This window comes from Malania oleifera, chromosome 6, assembly GCF_029873635.1.
Source record: "Malania oleifera isolate guangnan ecotype guangnan chromosome 6, ASM2987363v1, whole genome shotgun sequence".
Lineage (NCBI taxonomy): Eukaryota > Viridiplantae > Streptophyta > Magnoliopsida > Santalales > Ximeniaceae > Malania > Malania oleifera.
Window position 1 is genome coordinate 109,389,073 of NC_080422.1, and position 18,708 is coordinate 109,407,780.

The following is an 18,708-nucleotide window of genomic DNA, read 5'->3' on the forward strand; positions in this document are numbered from 1 at the left end:
CATGTTTTGACTCATTTAAGTTTCATTTGATCCTTATGAGCACTTTCACCTTACTTTCTCATATGTGAGCCCTGAAATAACATTACTCACACAAATACATTAAATTTCACTTATTTGTTAGCATCGAAACAAGATAACAAGATTTTAAGTCTTGTAAGGCCAACAATATATATATATATATATATATATATATATATATATATATATAAATATATGACTGACTTACTCGACCTTACTTTCTCATATATCTTCTTTCAAGAGGATGAACCTTCCAATCTGCATTCCAATGAAGCACCTGAGGTTGATCCATGAATTGAATTACAGGACTAGTAGCATAGTAAATGTCAGGTCGAGTAAGTATCAAATAATTCAACTTCCCTATTAATCTCCTGAAAGGATCAATTGTCAGATCACTTTCATCAGAGTATGAACCTTCCCAATCAAATCTAGTGTTCTGATATAGTTATGGGATTCATAAAATAAACCAAGGCCTTGGGCATTCTTTGAATAACATAGAATGCAAATTTCAATGGGGTGCCTGAGGCCAGTCTGCATAGGATTATGGGATTCATAAAATAAACCAAGTCCTTAAGGTTTCTTTAAATAATGCAGATAACTGCATTCGTTGACCCATAAACTGGAAGTACTGATAGCATACGAATTGCAAGGTCGAGTAAGTAACAAATAATTCAACTTCCCTATTAACCTTCAGTAGCGTTGAGGATCAATTATCAGATCTCCTTGAACAGAGGATGAACCTTCCAACTCTTGCAGGGAATAGCTATCCTCTTAATTCTCAAAATTTAATAATGTTTATTGTTGGTTAGTGGGTTGCACTTCATTTATTGCCTGGTGGAGGTAGGATAAAAGAAAGGTATCAACCATGTAGTGATTCAGTCAAGTTTTCAAGGGTCTCAGACACAAGTATTAAAAAATTAAAGAGTAGAAAAAGAGGGCTTGAGATTTTGAAACACTATGTTTGGGTCATTATGACTTTAATGGTAAAATTGAGGTCTTGATTGTCGGTCAAACTTGCATATATTTATGAAGAAAATATATTTAAATTTTCTAAAATATTTACCGCGATACAAATAGTTGATCCCACCTAAAACTTGATTTTGTTGTTATTGCTGTTTATTTACCGCGATACAGGTAATCTTCTCTCTCTTTTTCTTTTGAAAAAAAATTTTTAATATTTTTTTTAGAAAATAGCACTAAGGCTACGTTTGATTTGCATAATATCTATTTCTAAGAATAGATTAATTTTAAAATAGGTTAGTTACCATTAATTATACAAGAAATTATGTTGTTATGCCCCCATGGGCATGGCGCGGTGGAAAGGCATCAGCACGTAAGGAGTATCGAGGATTCAATTCTAGGTAGATACACTCACGGAACCAGCGGTACCTGTGGATGGTGAGAATTTATTCTATGAGTCAGTAAGGACCATGGATGGTGAGAGTTTGCTCTGTGAGCCAGTGGAGACCATGGATGGTAAGAGTTTTCTGTGAGCCAGCGGGGAACGTGGATGGTAATGGAGATGTGTCCCGGGGGTCGGGTTGGCCGAACGTCCAATTGATGCACGGAAGCTGTGTCCACATTCCGAACTTTACCTGATTAGCGAGATCTAATGGGAGGACGCTGATCCGTAGGTTTGGCGCAGCACTAGGGGGTCCGCAGGGCTTGTTGGTGGCTCGAGTTCCTATGTAATTCAAAAAAAAATTTATGTTGTTACTATAAATATATTAATTTTAAAATAGGTTAGTTACCATTAATTATACAAGAAATTATGTTGTTACGCCCCCATGGACATGACACGGTGGAAAGGCATCAGCATGTAAGAAGGAGCATCGAGGATTCAATTCTAAGTAGATACACTCACGAAACTAGCGGTACCTGTAGATGGTGAGAATTTATTCTGTAAGTTAGCGGGGGTCATGGAATGTGAGAGTTCTTTCTATGGGCCAGCGGAGACCATGGATGGTAAGAGTTTTCTGTGAGTCAGCGGGGAACGTGGATGGTAATGGAGATGTGTCCCGAGGGTCAGGTTGGCCAAACGTCCAACTAATGCATGGAAGCTGTGTCCACATTCCGAACTTTACCTGATCAACGAGACCTAGTGGGAGGACGCTGATCCATAGGTTTGGTGTAGCACTAGGGGGTCCGCAGGGCTTGTTGGTGGTTAGAGTTCCTATGTAATTCAAAAAAAAAATTTATGTTGTTACTATAAACAAATAATAATGTGAAACATTTTTTATTAGCCTATAATGGGAAATAGAGAATAAAGAACTATTTTAAAATTTTATCATGGGAATGTCTATTCCTTTCTTATTACTTAGAATGAAATTATTGGAAATATATGAGGAATTACTATTCTTTTGATTCTCAAAATTTAAGTTATATTCTATCTTATTCTAAGGACTTGCTATCTTTCAAACCAAACGGCGGAGAAAATTTAATATATTGATGTGATTGCTGGGTAGGTGAATAATTATTGAAAAATTACTCTCATAAGCATAAAGGATATATAAACATTTTAAAAAATTAATTTACTTGTCTTAAAAGGAGAACATGTACACCAACTTTTTATTAGAGTTTTTTGTATTTAATTTTATTTTTGGCCATTTTATAAAATTTGAAAATTTTTTATTAGTTGAGTCAATGAAAAAAATTGTTGCAAATTTATGAGTATTAGTTATTAGTAGAATAGTAGTTGATCATTTTGTTTTATTTTTTACACTAATTTAATCTTTTAGCATTAGTTTCATTTAATTTTGTTATATAATAATCGAAACCTTCAATATTTGATGAAAATGCTAGTCGACAATTTAAAGGACTCGATTCTTGAGTTTTTCCTTTTATTTTGGTATCAATTTTGTTAACAACAAATTATTAAGTAACTTTATTACTTTAGCATTAAATTTCGATTTTAATTAATGATTTTGTTCGAAGAAAGGTGAAGGAATGGAGAACAAGAACGAAATCTCTTTTTCATCATATTTTCTTTATATTATAAACGATATTAAAATTAAATTTTATTTTAATATGATTAAAATTAAGCAAAATCTTACCCTAATATCAAAATTCTGTTCATTGATTTACTATATATATTTTTTATTTTTTTATTTTTTGATAATTAAACATGAAAAGATGGATTCTTTTATATTTTTTCCCTAATATTTTCAAGTTCTATACAGATCTAAATAAATAATTTTTTTTTAAAAAAAAGTAGGCACTTTTGTGTTTTCCTCCTATGTGGAGGGTGGTCTACATGATTAAAATGATCCTCTTGGAAGTCTTGATCAATGCCCAAGTGGAATTCATGTTCAAGTGGAAGTGAAGACCTTTATGTTCAGCGGTATCCCACTTGTTGTCTTGGAATGAAGTAGTTCATTAATTAGTTGGTTGTTGCTTTCTTTGCAAGATGGTGAGTCATCTTTAAAGAAGCAAAATTATTATTATTTTCTTTTTTTTTTGGGAAGCTATTGTTGCAAGATAGGCAACTTCATGTATCATTCGGGAGAGTCGAGAAAAGAGTGAGGGAGAGAAGAAAATAGTTTGTTGAAATTTCAAGATTGAAGGTACCTACGCAACCAGTTTAATATTAACGATCAGATGGTAATTTCTCGTCTGATTGAGTTGAAATTTTGACAAGTTGTTCGTAACTCATCCTTCTTTATTCTGGTTGGTCTGATTGTCATTTGGAGTTTTTAAGTTTTGGTTTCATGGCTTGGACATCAGCCTCTATTTTGGGTGAGACCTCTCCATATCTCATTCAAGTTTGATTACACCTTGATGATGATGGCTCATATTAATTTTCTATGCCAAGAATTTATGATTCTTGATGATTGTTGTTGATGTATGCCTCTATTTTTAACTAGGGAAGACCTTCTGCAACCTACTATTTTGAAATAGTGGAAGATTGGAAGTGGACTTTAGTCTCACGATTTTTTTCTTCATACCCAAAGGTTTTCCACATAAATTTTGGTGTTCTCTTTGTGATTGTGTGGCTGATTTTGTGTGTTTGGTTGCTATTGTGACGACCTGCTTAATTTTCACATATAATTTTTTTTCCATAATATACTAAAATCAATATCACAAAACTCAACAAATCATAATCCACTTGGACCCGTAGGTACTAGGGATACATCATAAACACAATGCGGAAGCCTAAGTAGCAAGAAACATAAAATCAATATAGCATAAACACAACGCATCCATCACAATACCAGAGTTATTACATTCACTGTATTTAATTTTATACATCCCAAAAAGAAAATCTAGGGAAATTTTCACAAAATCCAATCGTTCCCGCCAAAACTTACCCTTTAGAGAGGGTAGATCAACAAAACTATAACAACAGAGCTTTACCCGCTCTCCTATTAGGGGCTCCTGAAATGTTTATAAAATTCGGGGTGAGACACCTCTCAGTAACGGAAATAAACTAACACTAGTGTGTGGCAACATGAGTATTTCCGTGTTCTATATAAAATCATACATAAACATATCAGTACAACTGTCTGTATCATATTTAGGAAACATATATTTTCAAATCATTGCAGAACATACATAATTTTCATAAATATAATTCATCTCATACAGCATAATATGAAAACAATTCTGGTAGGTTAGCTGGCTGTTGTCATGTATTACCCCTATATGACTAGGTTGTGTGGCCCGAAAGCGGGACCTGACAATGGTTGGCCGACCACTGCCAAGTCAAAAGTATAGTCTGTAAGTCTGATGGGTCTGCTAGACCTGGTCCGTACACTAGGGGCGCTCACACACTTCTTAAAAACCATATAGACCATCCAATCTCACACCACTCCGTACAGCAGCGTTAACACAAATATCATGATCATGATGACCATGGACACATAACAACGGTACCGTGCAAATGCTAGCCTAGACCAAGCCAACCAAGTTCTGATATTATATAAGATATACTGAAACTGTGATACATAGATATTTCATATCATTAATTATCAAATCAATCATATCATTTTGCATATATACATATATCATGAAAATCATCGGCCCATATGCCGGTATTTCACATTTTACCATAGTTCGACCCGTACACCGGCAAATCATATCCATAGCTCAACCCATACGTTGGCAAATCACATCTATAGCTCGGCCCGTACACTGGCAAATATATCAAAATCTCGATGCGTACGCCAGTTTTCCATTATAAAAATCCGTATCATTAAAATATTCCCAAAAAAAAATATTTCATAATAATTTCTACTCATGCCACACTAAACAGGTTTTTCATATATTTAACATACCATCATTTTCAGCAGTATTTCCCAAATATAAAACATATATAAATATATTTATTTCCCTGAAATCAAATGCTATAATATTATACATACTTTTCATAAAATATTAGCTTAGTTTATCCCCTTACCTGAGTCCTGAAAAACCCCTAAAGCAAACAGCCCTGCACCCGCAGGGTTCTCTGTTCAACACCTTGAAAATAATATTCTAAAGTTCAGTATTTCTACCCATACTACACTTTCTACAACTGTCAAATAGTCAAATATTGAGTAGAAAGTCTTAACCTGGATTTGGAATGGTTTCCAACTCAGCCCCACCGACGATCCACTCTGACAGATTTGCAGAGAACTTTCCCAAGAGCTTTGTGGTGGCTTCAGATCGTCAAACTTTTTCAGAAATCTGGCCCAAAAACTTAGAGAGAATGAGGAGAAACCAAAGGATGAGAGAGAGAGAGAGAGAGAGAGAGAGAGAGAGAGAGAGATTCTGCGCAAAAAATTTCGGCCAAAAATGGATTTTAGGCCTATTTAAACTGTGGCCTTCGTCAACGAGACGAGGCCAAGGAGAAGACTCGTTGACGAACCTCAACCCTCGCCAACGAATTTCAGACTTCCAAAATCCTCTCTCAGTATCTTCTCGTCGATGAGACGGAACTTTGTTGACGAGATCCTGAAGAACCCTCGTTGACAAAACTCTTGTGTTTGTCGACGAGGCTTGGAGAATTTATTGGGATTATCTCATCCAAACGAAGTCGGCTGCCTCCTTCCGTTCCTATTTCCATTTTCCTTTCTTTTTATTATTTAAATACCATTATTTTCCTTAGGTTACTACAACTATGTATTTCTGTTTTTGTAATTAGTTATTCTTCTTCGTGTTGATTGAATTAGGGGAAGGTTTATTTTTTGGGTCATTGTATTTTGGACATCACCTCCATAACCCCCTCTTCCCCATCACTGGTGTCAAAGTCTTGTTTACAACATTCTCCCTAGAGTGTTGAAAAAAGCAGATCAATGGTTAGTCGATTCAGAACACAATATTTGAGGGGGAAATTGTTGCGCTATCCCACATTGATTGTGGAAGGGGTAGGTGATCAGTTATTAAATGTGAGGGAAAGTCTCATCCCATAAGTTAGCTTTTGGGGTTAAAAAGACCCAAGACCACCTACCAGACATATGAACAGCAAATGAGTTTTGATAAATTTGACATATACTTAGTTTGATATTCCATGACATTTTAGGTTATTATGACTGGCCATTCATGGCCCCTGGGTATGCCCGGGTTTTGATGTATTGTTGGACTTTCACGATGAGTGATCTCATTGCAGTCTCTTTGACCTGGGTATGCCCAGGGTGGTTGTATATATCTCAGTTGATCAATATATTTACCCATTTTGATAAATAAAAAAAAAAAACAAATGAGTTTTCTTCTTATTTATTCTTTCATTTAATTTCTTTAGACAAAATATTTTATCTTGAAGGGTCCATTTAGACTAAGGATCTTGCTTGGCAGAAGGAAATAAAAAGAAAATAGGGAGAAAACTCATTTTTAATTAAATTTTCTCTTTCTATATCAAATACTATTAAAAAATAAATTTTGTTCTAATATAAATAAAAATTTAGAAAAATCAAATGTTAATGATATGCCAAATCAAAATTTTATTCATTGATTTGATACATTTTTTATCTTCTTTTTCACTTTCTTTGACAACCAAACATAAAAAATTAGATTCCTTCAAATTTTCGAATCTTGAGTTTGAATTTATGTAAATTTGGATGAAATTTAATATAATTTTATACTATTTTTATCCAAATATAAATCTAAATATAAAACCCAAAATCCATGCCCTACCTCATAACACTGCATTAAGGTTTGGAGAAACATTATGAATGTATATATATTTTCTTCTAATATGTGAAATATTAAGGCCTTGTTTAAAATTTGGAAAATATGAAAGAAAAAAAAAAGGAAAATATAAAGGAATTCAATTTCTCATAATTAAGAAAAGTAAAAAAAATAAAAAATTTATAAAATCTATAAATAAAAATTTAATTTTATACAGAAAGCATAATTTGTGTCCCAATGTGATAGGATGAAGACGTTCAACACTCACTTTATTAAGAAGTGTATGCTTGATATAGGAAAATTTATCCTAGTAAAATATATTTTTCCAACAAGAAGAATATATATTATGCACATTAAAACTGTCATAAAATCAAGGGTTTGAAATAAAAATATTTTATGAAAATATTTGTGGGAATAGAAAAGTACTTTGTCCGTAAATCCTATTTCTTCCTATAACAAAATTCCGTGCATACTCTTCTCCCGACACGACGTAATAGATTTCACTCCCGAGTCCAACCATCGACTAAACAAGAGAGTAAATCTTACAAGTAAAATTCTTATACAGATGAAAGAGTCACCGAGGTTCAGGTTGAGTGATGGAGACATCATTCGAACATATTTCTCGCTGGGAGGAAGGCGTGCCTTCCCCATCTTCACCTCTCTTTATTGAAAAAGCAGGCCTCCTAGGCGTATTGATGGCTGTAGTTTCATTTTTGAGCATTGAATATACTTCCCACATGGATGGTCTGTCCTTCCCTTTCTCCTGAACACACAACAAAGCTACTTGCAAGCATTTTAGGAGTTTACATGATGATGTTGAATCATCCAATGACGGATCCATGACCGCCATGCCATTGCCATCTTTCCACAGCTCGTATGCCTGAAATATAATTCGTTTTCATCCATAGTTTTAGTTCACATGCAAAAATTTGGACTACGGCAATCGGTCATGGGAAATCCAACTTGTCAAATTAACTTACATATTCTAGGAAGTTTATGTTCTTGAACAGGCCGTAGGAGCATGCATTCCTCTTGCCACTTATGATTAGCAGAAGTAGAACTCCGAAGCTATAAATGTCATATTTTGTGGAGTATATACCTCTTTTCACATACTCAGGAGGAACATACCCGCTGCATTGTGTTAATCCAAATTTTTTTTTAAGAGGACAATAAAAATCAGAAAGCAAAATAGCCCCAACAATTAAAACATGTTCAAGGAAACAGCTTTAGGAGGCAGTAACTTACTATGTTCCAACAATTCGACCCATGTTTGCTTCGTGCTCATCCTACTGGAAAATTCTAGCCAAACCAAAATCAGATATCTTGGGCTTCATCTCACTGTCAGTAAAATGTTGCTAGCTTTCAAATCTCTGTGAATTATTGTGAACCTTGAGTACTCTTGGAGATATAAAAGCCCATGAATAATCCCCTCAATGATTTGAACACGCTTTTTCCAATCTAGCAATTTACCTCTGATGGGATCTGCATGAAATTAATTACATTGATGAACTAACAATTGCTTTCTTAAGTAGTTGACTAACATCTACCAAAGAGAAAGGGAACGAGGACAAGACGAGGATGAGGAGGAACCTAGAGGACAGGTGTGATACAGTTTCTCAATGCGTTCGAGAGGCATCCATGCTATCATAAATACTGGGGCTACTCACAATTTCGTCTTATAGGGTGAAGCATAGAGGCACAACTTGAAACTAGATAAGGACTTAAACACGTGAAAGTAGTTAAACTCGGCAACACAACACCTACACTCAGATAGTCAGGGTTGCCAAACAAATTCTGTTGAAGCATGGTGCAAGATGTGGCAAAAAAAAGACAAAGGGGGGTTTGAGAAGGGGTGAACAAACTTATCTTGTTTCATTGGTGGTGGATGAAGACATAGGACAAGAGCTAGTGCCTACTGCTATCTAAGATGTGTTAAAAGAGTACCAAGTTGTGATGTCAAATAAGCTACCACATAACTTGCCTCTATGATGAGGTTCAAAACATTATATCAAATTGTTACCAAAGGTGAAGCCCCTATTGGAGGACCGTATTAAATGGTTCTTCTAGACTTATCGAAAGTATAGAAGGTGAAGCTCCCTGGTAAAGAACCATCCAAGTGCCTGGACAAAAGTTTTATTAAAAAAAAAAAAAAGAGCCACTCCAAGTGATGCCCTCAGAGTTGGCAGAATCATGGAAACAACTTGATGAGTAACTTGAAGTAAAAACATAAAACCTTGCAAAGCACTTGTAGTGTTCCGGAGGGATAATGAGAGCCTAATGTGTGTGGATTACCGTGTGCTCAACAAAGTAACCTTGCACAACAAATACCCCATTCAATTGACGGTACTTCACTAAACTTGACTGCAGTTAGACTACAATTAGGTGATGACAGCAGAAGATGATGAGCCGTAAACTACTTGCGCTACATAGTATAGGACTGATGAAGTTCTTTAACATGCTCTTTGGGTTATGGTAACTCTAGAAGCATTGAAAACTGCTTTCATACAGAGGTATGATGATATGAACACTCGACTCATGTTTACTTTCATGCTTGCTTACTACTTTTATGTAATTTGTATTTGATGCTTCTGAACTTGTTCATGAGGTGAATCCAGGGTTTACTTTCAGCTGATTGGTTAAGTTTGTGTTTACAACTACTGCCACATGGCCCTTCACACAGTCAAGTGTTCTGCCCATGACACTTGCACATGGCAGAGGTGTTCATCTTCCATAACAAAAAGCATGAGGAAATAAGCATCAGTTGTGGGTCAGCTAGCCAATGCCTGCCATGCAGCCTGCGCATGGCAGAGACGCTAATCCTCTGTTGCAAAAAGCACGAGGGAATTGAGGGTGGTCAGCTACCCAACGCCCACCACGTGATCCATGAGGTACTGGTATAGAACAGAAACCCTCCCCCTCTCTCGAAGCAAAGTCTCATTCTCTTCCTCAATCACTCCTCTCTCCCCAAAAATCCCTTACCGAATTGAGCGACGGAGTCTAGGAGAGACCCCTTGCAGGCCAAGATGATTTTTGGTAGCAACACAGACCTGTTATCGAACTTAGTTAGGCACCTTTATTATATTTTTTCCTTTTTTGGGGAGGTGGCAGTGTTAGCACCTTATTTCTGTGCTTCTTTGGGAACATGCTACACTGTGTTGTAAAAAGGCAGCGCCATCATTCATCATTTTTCCAAAGGACATAGAACATGAAATTACATTTTTTTATGGTAATGACAATAGAGCCTCTTGCACAATGGTGAGAAGGATTTGATTAGTTAACAAAAGATACAGCAAAAAAAAATAGACATAATTTCTAGCAATCCTTGTTACATTCTCTTAGTCTAAGGAGTCATTTCAAGAAAGCACCATTTCTGCGCCAGCATTTAAAACAGGGCTGTTCTAAACTCACTCCAAAGAAATATCACTTGCCACCCACCAACCAGTAAAACAGCTCAGAAGCTCAAAAATGCTGAATGACACCATGCTGCATTTAGGAATGGAACTGAAGCCTTGCATTTGGAATTGTGAAGGATTTGACAAAACACAAATAAAAAAAAATATTGAGTTTTGCGTGAACCTAGAATTCAAAATCCAAGGCTCTATTTCCATATCTCAAGCTGGTCATATTGTAACAATTTGCTCATATAACTAAAATTTAAAGCATTAGAGATTGCATACCATGAAGGTAGAAATCCAAGCTTTTGTTTGGCATATACTCATAGATCAGCATCTTTTCTTCCCTTTCAATGCAAAAGCCCAGTACTCTAACTAAGTTGACATGCTGAAGTTTTGCAGTCAGCGTAACCTCATTTTTGAACTCCTCCAGCCCTTGTGCTGAAGTTTTTGACAGTCTCTTCACCGCTATTTCACATCCCTCCTGTAATTTTCCCTGGAAAAAAGGGAGACCCATTGTTGATATTTGTCGCAAAATACTTGCTAGACTTAAGTGATATTGATGGCTTATATAGATGCAATAATTCCCCCCTCACCCACCCTTTCCTAGTAGATAATGTACCAATACTTTCATCATTATCGCATTTATACTCTGCTAATAATCAATCTGTTGCAAACCAATTGACGTGTGCATGTTCAAAATTCTAATCTACTACAGGGTTTGTGGAATAGTAAAACACCAAACTGTCTTATAGAAAACGATGCATATAGAAACTGAAAATGAAGTTTCTAGTGAAATAATTAATCAAAGTAATAGTTGGAGAAATGAAAAATTAGGAACACTGGGGTCTTTGTGGGAGAGGAATTCAGCCAATTTCTCAAAGAAACAAAAATTTTTTTACACATATAGTTACCTTAGAGCCTTAGAGAAAACATCAAAATACAATGTAGTTTGGTACATGTAGATTTAGTAACAGCAAACTTGCACAAATAAAATCAAATCAAAGGTTCGTGCAAATAGTAAAAATAGTATCCAATTGACCGCATCCATTACTTAAAATTTAATAGGTGCTTACAAAAGTGCCAGAAAATTTACAAGTATCATAAGTTCACGGCTAAGGTCCCTTCAAAGGTGTATCATTTTGAATCAAGTACATAAACTAATAGAATCAAGATCATATAAATTCTCATCATCTTATAGAGATTACTCCAATTTCCGTCAGTTACTGCCATAGCTTCTACATACTCAGGCACTTCATAGAGATTTCTCCAATGTCCTTAACTGAGTTACTGCAATTATTTGACTTATTCCTTAAATATAAAAAAAAATGTGCCATACATACTAAATTCGCACTCCCCCCAACAAAAAAAAAAAAGAAATAATATGGCCTGAAAACCAACTATTACCTTGTAAACAGATCCATATCCACCCTCCCCAAGCTTATTGTCAATTGAAAAGTTATTTGTTGCAGCTTCAATGATAGCAAAGCTAAAAGCTTGAAGATGAGGATCATCATTGCTATCAAGATTTTCCAAAGGTCCCAACCATTCCTCATCTGTAGCCATCATTCCTATAAAGACAGAGGGAAAGAGCAAAAGGAGAAATGCTAGTGTCTGCATTACATATTGTTGTGAAAAAAAAATTGCACGGCAAAATATTGGATCAAACACGCGCATCACTTAATGATGAAAATACAGAAACAATCCACAGCAGATATATGAAAGCAATAACAACACAATACACAAGGAATTACGTGGTTCGACAGAGCCAACATCCACGGGAGCAAACGACAACAATTCACTATCTTCTTGTCGAAAGGACGTGAACAATACATCAACCATGTACAACCATTTTCTACAAATACATCACAAATGACATATAAATAGAGTTCCTAGAGGTTTTCCATCCAAACCCCAACCAACTTAACGTCCCTTATTCAAAATTTGAAATCTAAGCTAGGTTTCCCGAGCCAAACCACGGTTTCAAGCAGAGAGTATAATCTCTCAGACACTACTCCAAACCGTCAACGATTAGAGAGCTACCGTTGACGGTTTCCCCTAATGCACCCTGATTTCCATCATTTTTTTTCTCTTTGTGCGTGTCTTCCACTTAGTATGTGAACCACATATCACAACAATCTCCACCTTGGCAAACATACGCCCCTTTGGAGAAACTGAAAACATGAACCCACTGATCCACCTTGACCTTGGGACATTAGGTTGGGACCACGTCCCGTCTAGCAGCTGGAGACAAAAACCAAGTCCAAGCAACGCTTGAACTTGTCCGTGGCAGCTTCGGCTTATGCCATAAACCCTGATTCAGTTGTAGATGTTACACTCGGAAAATGTACCCTGGACTTCCAACAAGTAGGTCTTTCCACAACAGTAAACATAAACCCTATTGTAAACCTTCTGTCATCAAAGCCCCTTGCATAGTCTTCAACAACAAATCTCCTGACTAACGAACCACTCTGTTGCCTACCAAAACACACCATTGCACTAGCATAGGTGAGCTTTGACATATCCCAGACATCACTGTCCATCCTTAGGTACCAAGCAGTAGACATTTTACATTTATTCTCCACAAAACCACCCTGAGACGGCAAACAAAGTCTTCCTACAGTTCTGTCCACAAAGCCACCTTGAGATAACAAAAATCTCTCTGCAACTCTATTCACAAAGCCACCCTGAGATAACCCCAATCTCCCTGCAGCTCTATTCATGCGAATCTTCAAACCAAGACCCTTCTTGACCGTACCCAAAACCTTCTTGTCAAATACACTTGTCAACAGAGTTCCCAACTGATTAGTCTCAGTCAAAGCCTTCCCAACCAATAACATGTCATTCACAAACAACAGATACATCACTCCCTTGCATCTTACCACCCTCCTCCATCCTGGAAGTTCCACCGATTCCCACATCTGGTTCATATGCAGTAACTCCGTTTCCTCCACCATAGCACTCATCCATATATTTTTCCCTTTACTGTGCACCGCATCTTGAAATATAGTAGAAACCTTCCTGGTAGTAATGAATACATAAAACACTAGAACATCAAATTTATACTTCAATGGTGGTCTGATAGTGCACCTAAGCCCACCGTGATCCTACTGGTCTCCTGAACTGAAACTCCCTGCAATATGAAAAATATCATCTCTGCCCTGAGTCTGTAGCTCCACCTGCATCACATGCTCATTTCTATTGCAATCTATACTGTGATAGTGTTGACTCAAGATAGAACTCCTAGCATTTTTGCCTCAAGTATTTAACTCCACCTGAATCACATATTCATTGATACTGCAGTTTTCTAGCATTTTTTCTCTTCCTTTACCTAAGTACGCTAAAACTATGTCTCCACTAATCACCACCTTGCTTGTCATTAGATCACCTAGTTTGAACCAATGTTTTAAAAGGCAAAGGCGTAAGGCGAGGCGTTTTACCCTCCACGAGGCGAAGCGTAAGCCTCAAGGTGGTGAGGTGTAAGCTTTTTGGGATTGTATTTTTTTAAATAATTAATAAATAAATAAATTTATATATAGTATAAAAATGAGAAAAATGTTAGAATAATGAAGAGAAAAAATAAAAATATGATTCTTAAGTATTGAAAATAAGCCATAAGTTTTCAAACAGATGATAAAAAGCCAAATTAAAAATTTCTCCAACTGTTAAGGGGCTGTTTGGGAGACGGCTGAACTCCAGCCTTGAACCCAACTATTACAAGAAAATGGGAATAATTTTTAACATTCATTTAGTCAACTCTGGTTGATTGTAAAAATAATATCCCGTCGGACAGAGACTTCAAGAGAGAGAGAGAGAGAGAGAGAGAGAGAGAGAGTAGAGGCTTCGAGCAGAGGCTTCATCGAGGCGTAAGAGATAGCAAAGGCTTCGAGCTTTGAGCAAAGGCTTCTTCGAGAGAGAACAGAGGCTTCGAGCTTCGAGCTTCGAGCAGAGGCTTCTTCGAGGCGTAAGAGAGAGCAGAGGCTTCGAGAGAGAGTAGACGCTTCATCGAGCTTCGTCGAGGCTTCGAGAGAGAGCAGTGGCTTCGTTGAGCTTCGTCGAGGCTTCGAAGAGAGGGCAAAGGCTTCGTCAGGCTTCGCTGACAGAGCAGAGGAGAAGAATCGCAGGAGAGAGAGGGAGGATACGGTTTCAGTGTGTTTTGGGTTTGGACTTATACAATTGTATTTTAGCCCAGGATACCGAAAGGCATACGCATTTCATATGAGGCGTAAAAAGGCGTCGTTTTTTGGCAGAGGCGTACGCTTTGTTGGCTGAGGCGTACACATTCATGGAGGTTTGCCTTTGCACGTACGCCTTGGTGTGTTTTTAAAACGCACGCGAGCCCTGAAAAAAGCCTTTCAAAACTGTGGTTCGAACTAACCTTTCTTATAACCCAGAAAGATGTGCTGTTCGGATATTACACCAAGCCTAGATCCCACCTCACTAGAAATGTGCACTTGTGGACATCCACTCAAACTCGAGTAGTCTACCACAAATCTTGTCTACAATGTTCCTACAACTCTCCCATCTAGTGATACATTTGACGATCGGTCAAACGAGAAACGCGTTATACTCACTGACTTCATCAAAAAGTTCCATGCAAGCCCTGCATATAACCTGCCCTGCTCACAAAACTCCTTGAATTGAACCAGTGTACTCAGTTCCAATGTCTGACCTGAGAATCTCTCTCCCGATCTAGTTTTCCACCTCAACCACAAATTAAATCTGGAAAATACCTCTGACTTGTGCCACATGAGATACACCAAAACTTTTCGTGATAAACCCACGAAATACATATGTCTACCCCGTTATACTATCCTCACATGTCCCTAAACATCTAAATAAATGTAGTCACCCATATGCCCTAACCGCATATGCCACAGAACATCTTACTCAAATTCTACAGCAGTAACTCCACCTACAACTATGATACCCTGCAGTGCATGGATATTTTTTGCTAACTTTTGTCCTTTCATCACCATCAAGTCGCCTTCACACACTTTCACTACACAACTTTCAAATTTATAACTATATTTGTTACAGTCTAAAGTGTCCAATGAAATTACATTCTTTTGTAAATCTGGTCCATGTCTTACATCACATAAGGTTCTCACAACACTATCATGCATTTTTATTTTAACATTTCCAATACCAATTATTTTGCATGAAATATCATTTCCCATCAAAATAGAACCAGTATTAACTAACTTGTAGGTATTGAACCATTTTCTATTTGATATCATGTGATAAGAGCATCCGAAGTCAAAGATCCACGAATCCGTGAGGCACTCTGAACTCGATGAAATATATAGCACATCACCATCACTTTTCCCCAAGTCTCCTTCCACTACATTTGCAGATTTTGATAAACCCTTAGACATATATCGACTTTCCAGATTCCTCCAAACTGCTGCCGAATAATCTTCATCCATGACGTGATACAACATGTCATCAGCCAAACAAAGTTGGATGGTTGACACAGTTTTTGCCTCCAATTTATTCCAACTTGCTTCATTCATGTTATCTGATTGAATTACGTATAAGGCCTTCACCATACTTTACCGCACTAAGAGATCCTTCACCTTTCTCTGCTATAAACCGAAATTTACGATTCCATCAAACTTGACAACGTCAAATTTTGCAAAAGAAGTTCCAGAGGTCATTACAACAATGCGCTGATACCAATTTGTTGTGAAAAATGAATTACACGGCAGAATATCAAATCAAACACACGCAACACTTAATGATAAAAATACAGAAACAATCCACAGCAAATATATCAAAGCAATAAGAACACAATACAAAAGAAATTACGTGGATCGGAAAAGCCTACATTCACAGGAGCAAACGACAACAATTCACTATCTTCTTGTCCAAAGGACATGAACAATACATCAACCATGTACAACCATCTTCTACAAATACATCACAAAAAAACATATAAATAGAGTTCCTGGACGTTTTCCCTCCAAACCCCAACCAACTTAACGTCCCCTATTCAAAATTTGAAATTTGTGCTGGGTTTCCCAAGCCAAACCATCAATTGCTTGGGCCAAACCGTCGACGGTTTCAGATAGAGAGTATATTCTCTCAAACACGGCTCCAAACCGTTAATGGTTAGAGAGCTACCGTCGACAATTTTCCCTGCTGCACCTTGATTTCCGTCATGTTTTCTCTTTGTGCATGTCTTTCACTTAGTATGTGAGCCACAAATCACAACACAAATAAATTTTTTACTCATCCTTCATGAAATAGATGGCAAAATACATAATTTTTAGAAAAGCACCTTTGGATTTGAGCAGTCTCCGTCGTAGGTAAAACATCGTGAGGCATGGAAGTAGAATACCCATAGCAACTGATAGCACAATAATTACCAACAATCAGTGCCTGTTTTGAGGATGTTTACCATCAACTTGAGTTGTAACCGTAGTTCATGATAATTAGCGAGTAATATAGGTTATACAGACTTATATAAAAAATTTCTCAAGTAAAACAATCATATTATATGCCAGTTGGTTTACCAATATATCAATCGATGTGGTAAACTCCAATCTCTTCTGTTTTTAGTCACTCTATATGACAACCTCCCACTATTCGCATATAATGCAATATATTTCATGAAAAGTCAGCTAAGTTCCATGAAGAGAAGAATCTTCATTCCAATAAAAAAAAAAAAAAAAATTAACTATGAGGGTTTGATAAAGTTACGAGCCAAACTAATATTTCGCTAAAATTTGTTGCTTCAGTTTTATTAATAAATCAATAGTATGAGGTTGCTTTGAGATTTTAAAAGCTTTGAGAATCTAAAAGTTAATTCCAATGAGCTAAAGGTACGATAATGATAAATTTCTTGAGACCAAATGTCCTGATCCTCAATTGCCTTCAATGTCCGCAAAACTACTCTCAATAGCCTTAAAATCCAATTTGATGATGAAAAAGGCAGCATTATGGACCAAGAAGGCTTTACACACTCAAAAATAGCATATGACTGGAAAGAACCATCAAGTAAAATATGTCTACCTGACCACTTATTTACATTAGCTAAGGGGGAAAATTAAAAAAGGAAATAACGATCACAGAAGAATTATAACCCACCAGCAGCCCGAGAAAGCACCCAATTGTCGTCCTTGGGGATTTGAAACACATTGTAACCAAGCAAACCTTTCTGCTTTGCATAAGAAACTTTAGCTCTTATGGCTTCCACATCATCATAACCAATCCAAATTGATCCAATCTTGCAAAAATTTTCTACATAAGTAGAGTTGTATACCGGACGAGCTTGATATGTTCGAACATACATTTTGATTAATGCATAGTCAATTGATCCATCTAGTGTAATACCTGGACCTGATGCGCGTGCACCAAGATCATCATCTTTGGGGTTCGCAAGTCTCCATGCATAGCCATGGAATGGCAAACCCAAAACCAGCTTGTTTGGCGATAATCCCCTACTTATCCATTCCTTTACACCAAAATCAGTGTTAACCTGACTAGACGGATCATATAGAGCAGCATGGGCACCTGTGAAATTATCTCTTGAAGGCAAATAGTAATCATATGCTACAATATGTATCCAATCCAAGTTCTTCTGAATCGATTTGATCGGATAACTAAAAGAGTTGACAGTTGGCAAGTAATGAACAGCCATTGTCAGGATTAGTTTTTTCTTGCCAGATTTTCTTGACTCTGACTCCACAGCATCTTGCCACTCATAGAAGAGCATTCCTAAGTTAGTCATGTTGGCAGCTGTGGTCGGCAACACCCCACTGAGGTCTAGGTGTCACGGTCCGCCTTTTTCACACCGTTGTGAAGGGCCGTGCGGCGCTAGCTAAAGCACTCTTGCTTAACTAGCCAGCCTTTTGTTTACCAACATTCATCCACGGAACACTTTCATTAACATTCAATCAGATAGCAGCGGAAATTATAATCAATTCATGAAAGCCGTGACAACCAAGCAGTAAATATTGAAGCAAACGTAATTCATTAACAAATCCTCCGTTGACATGTTGTACTTAGCGAGGGAGGCAAGTAGGCTAAGCACGTTGACAATTGCTAGTGAGTTTTACAATGATTGATGAACACTCACCCTCCCCTAAAGAGCTTTCTAGGCCATTCTCACTCTAGCACTAGGAAACATCAAAGTGACCGAGGAGTCATACTGCCTTATTTGGCTTACAATGAAAGAAATATTAGAAAA

At 37.0% G+C, this 18,708-nt stretch overlaps 1 pseudogene; it reads right to left on the reverse strand.

Moving 5' to 3' along the window:
• Positions 1-7,442: 7,442 nt before the first annotated feature.
• Positions 7,443-18,708, reverse strand: part of LOC131158763 (uncharacterized) — a 31,565-nt pseudogene continuing 20,299 nt past the window's right edge.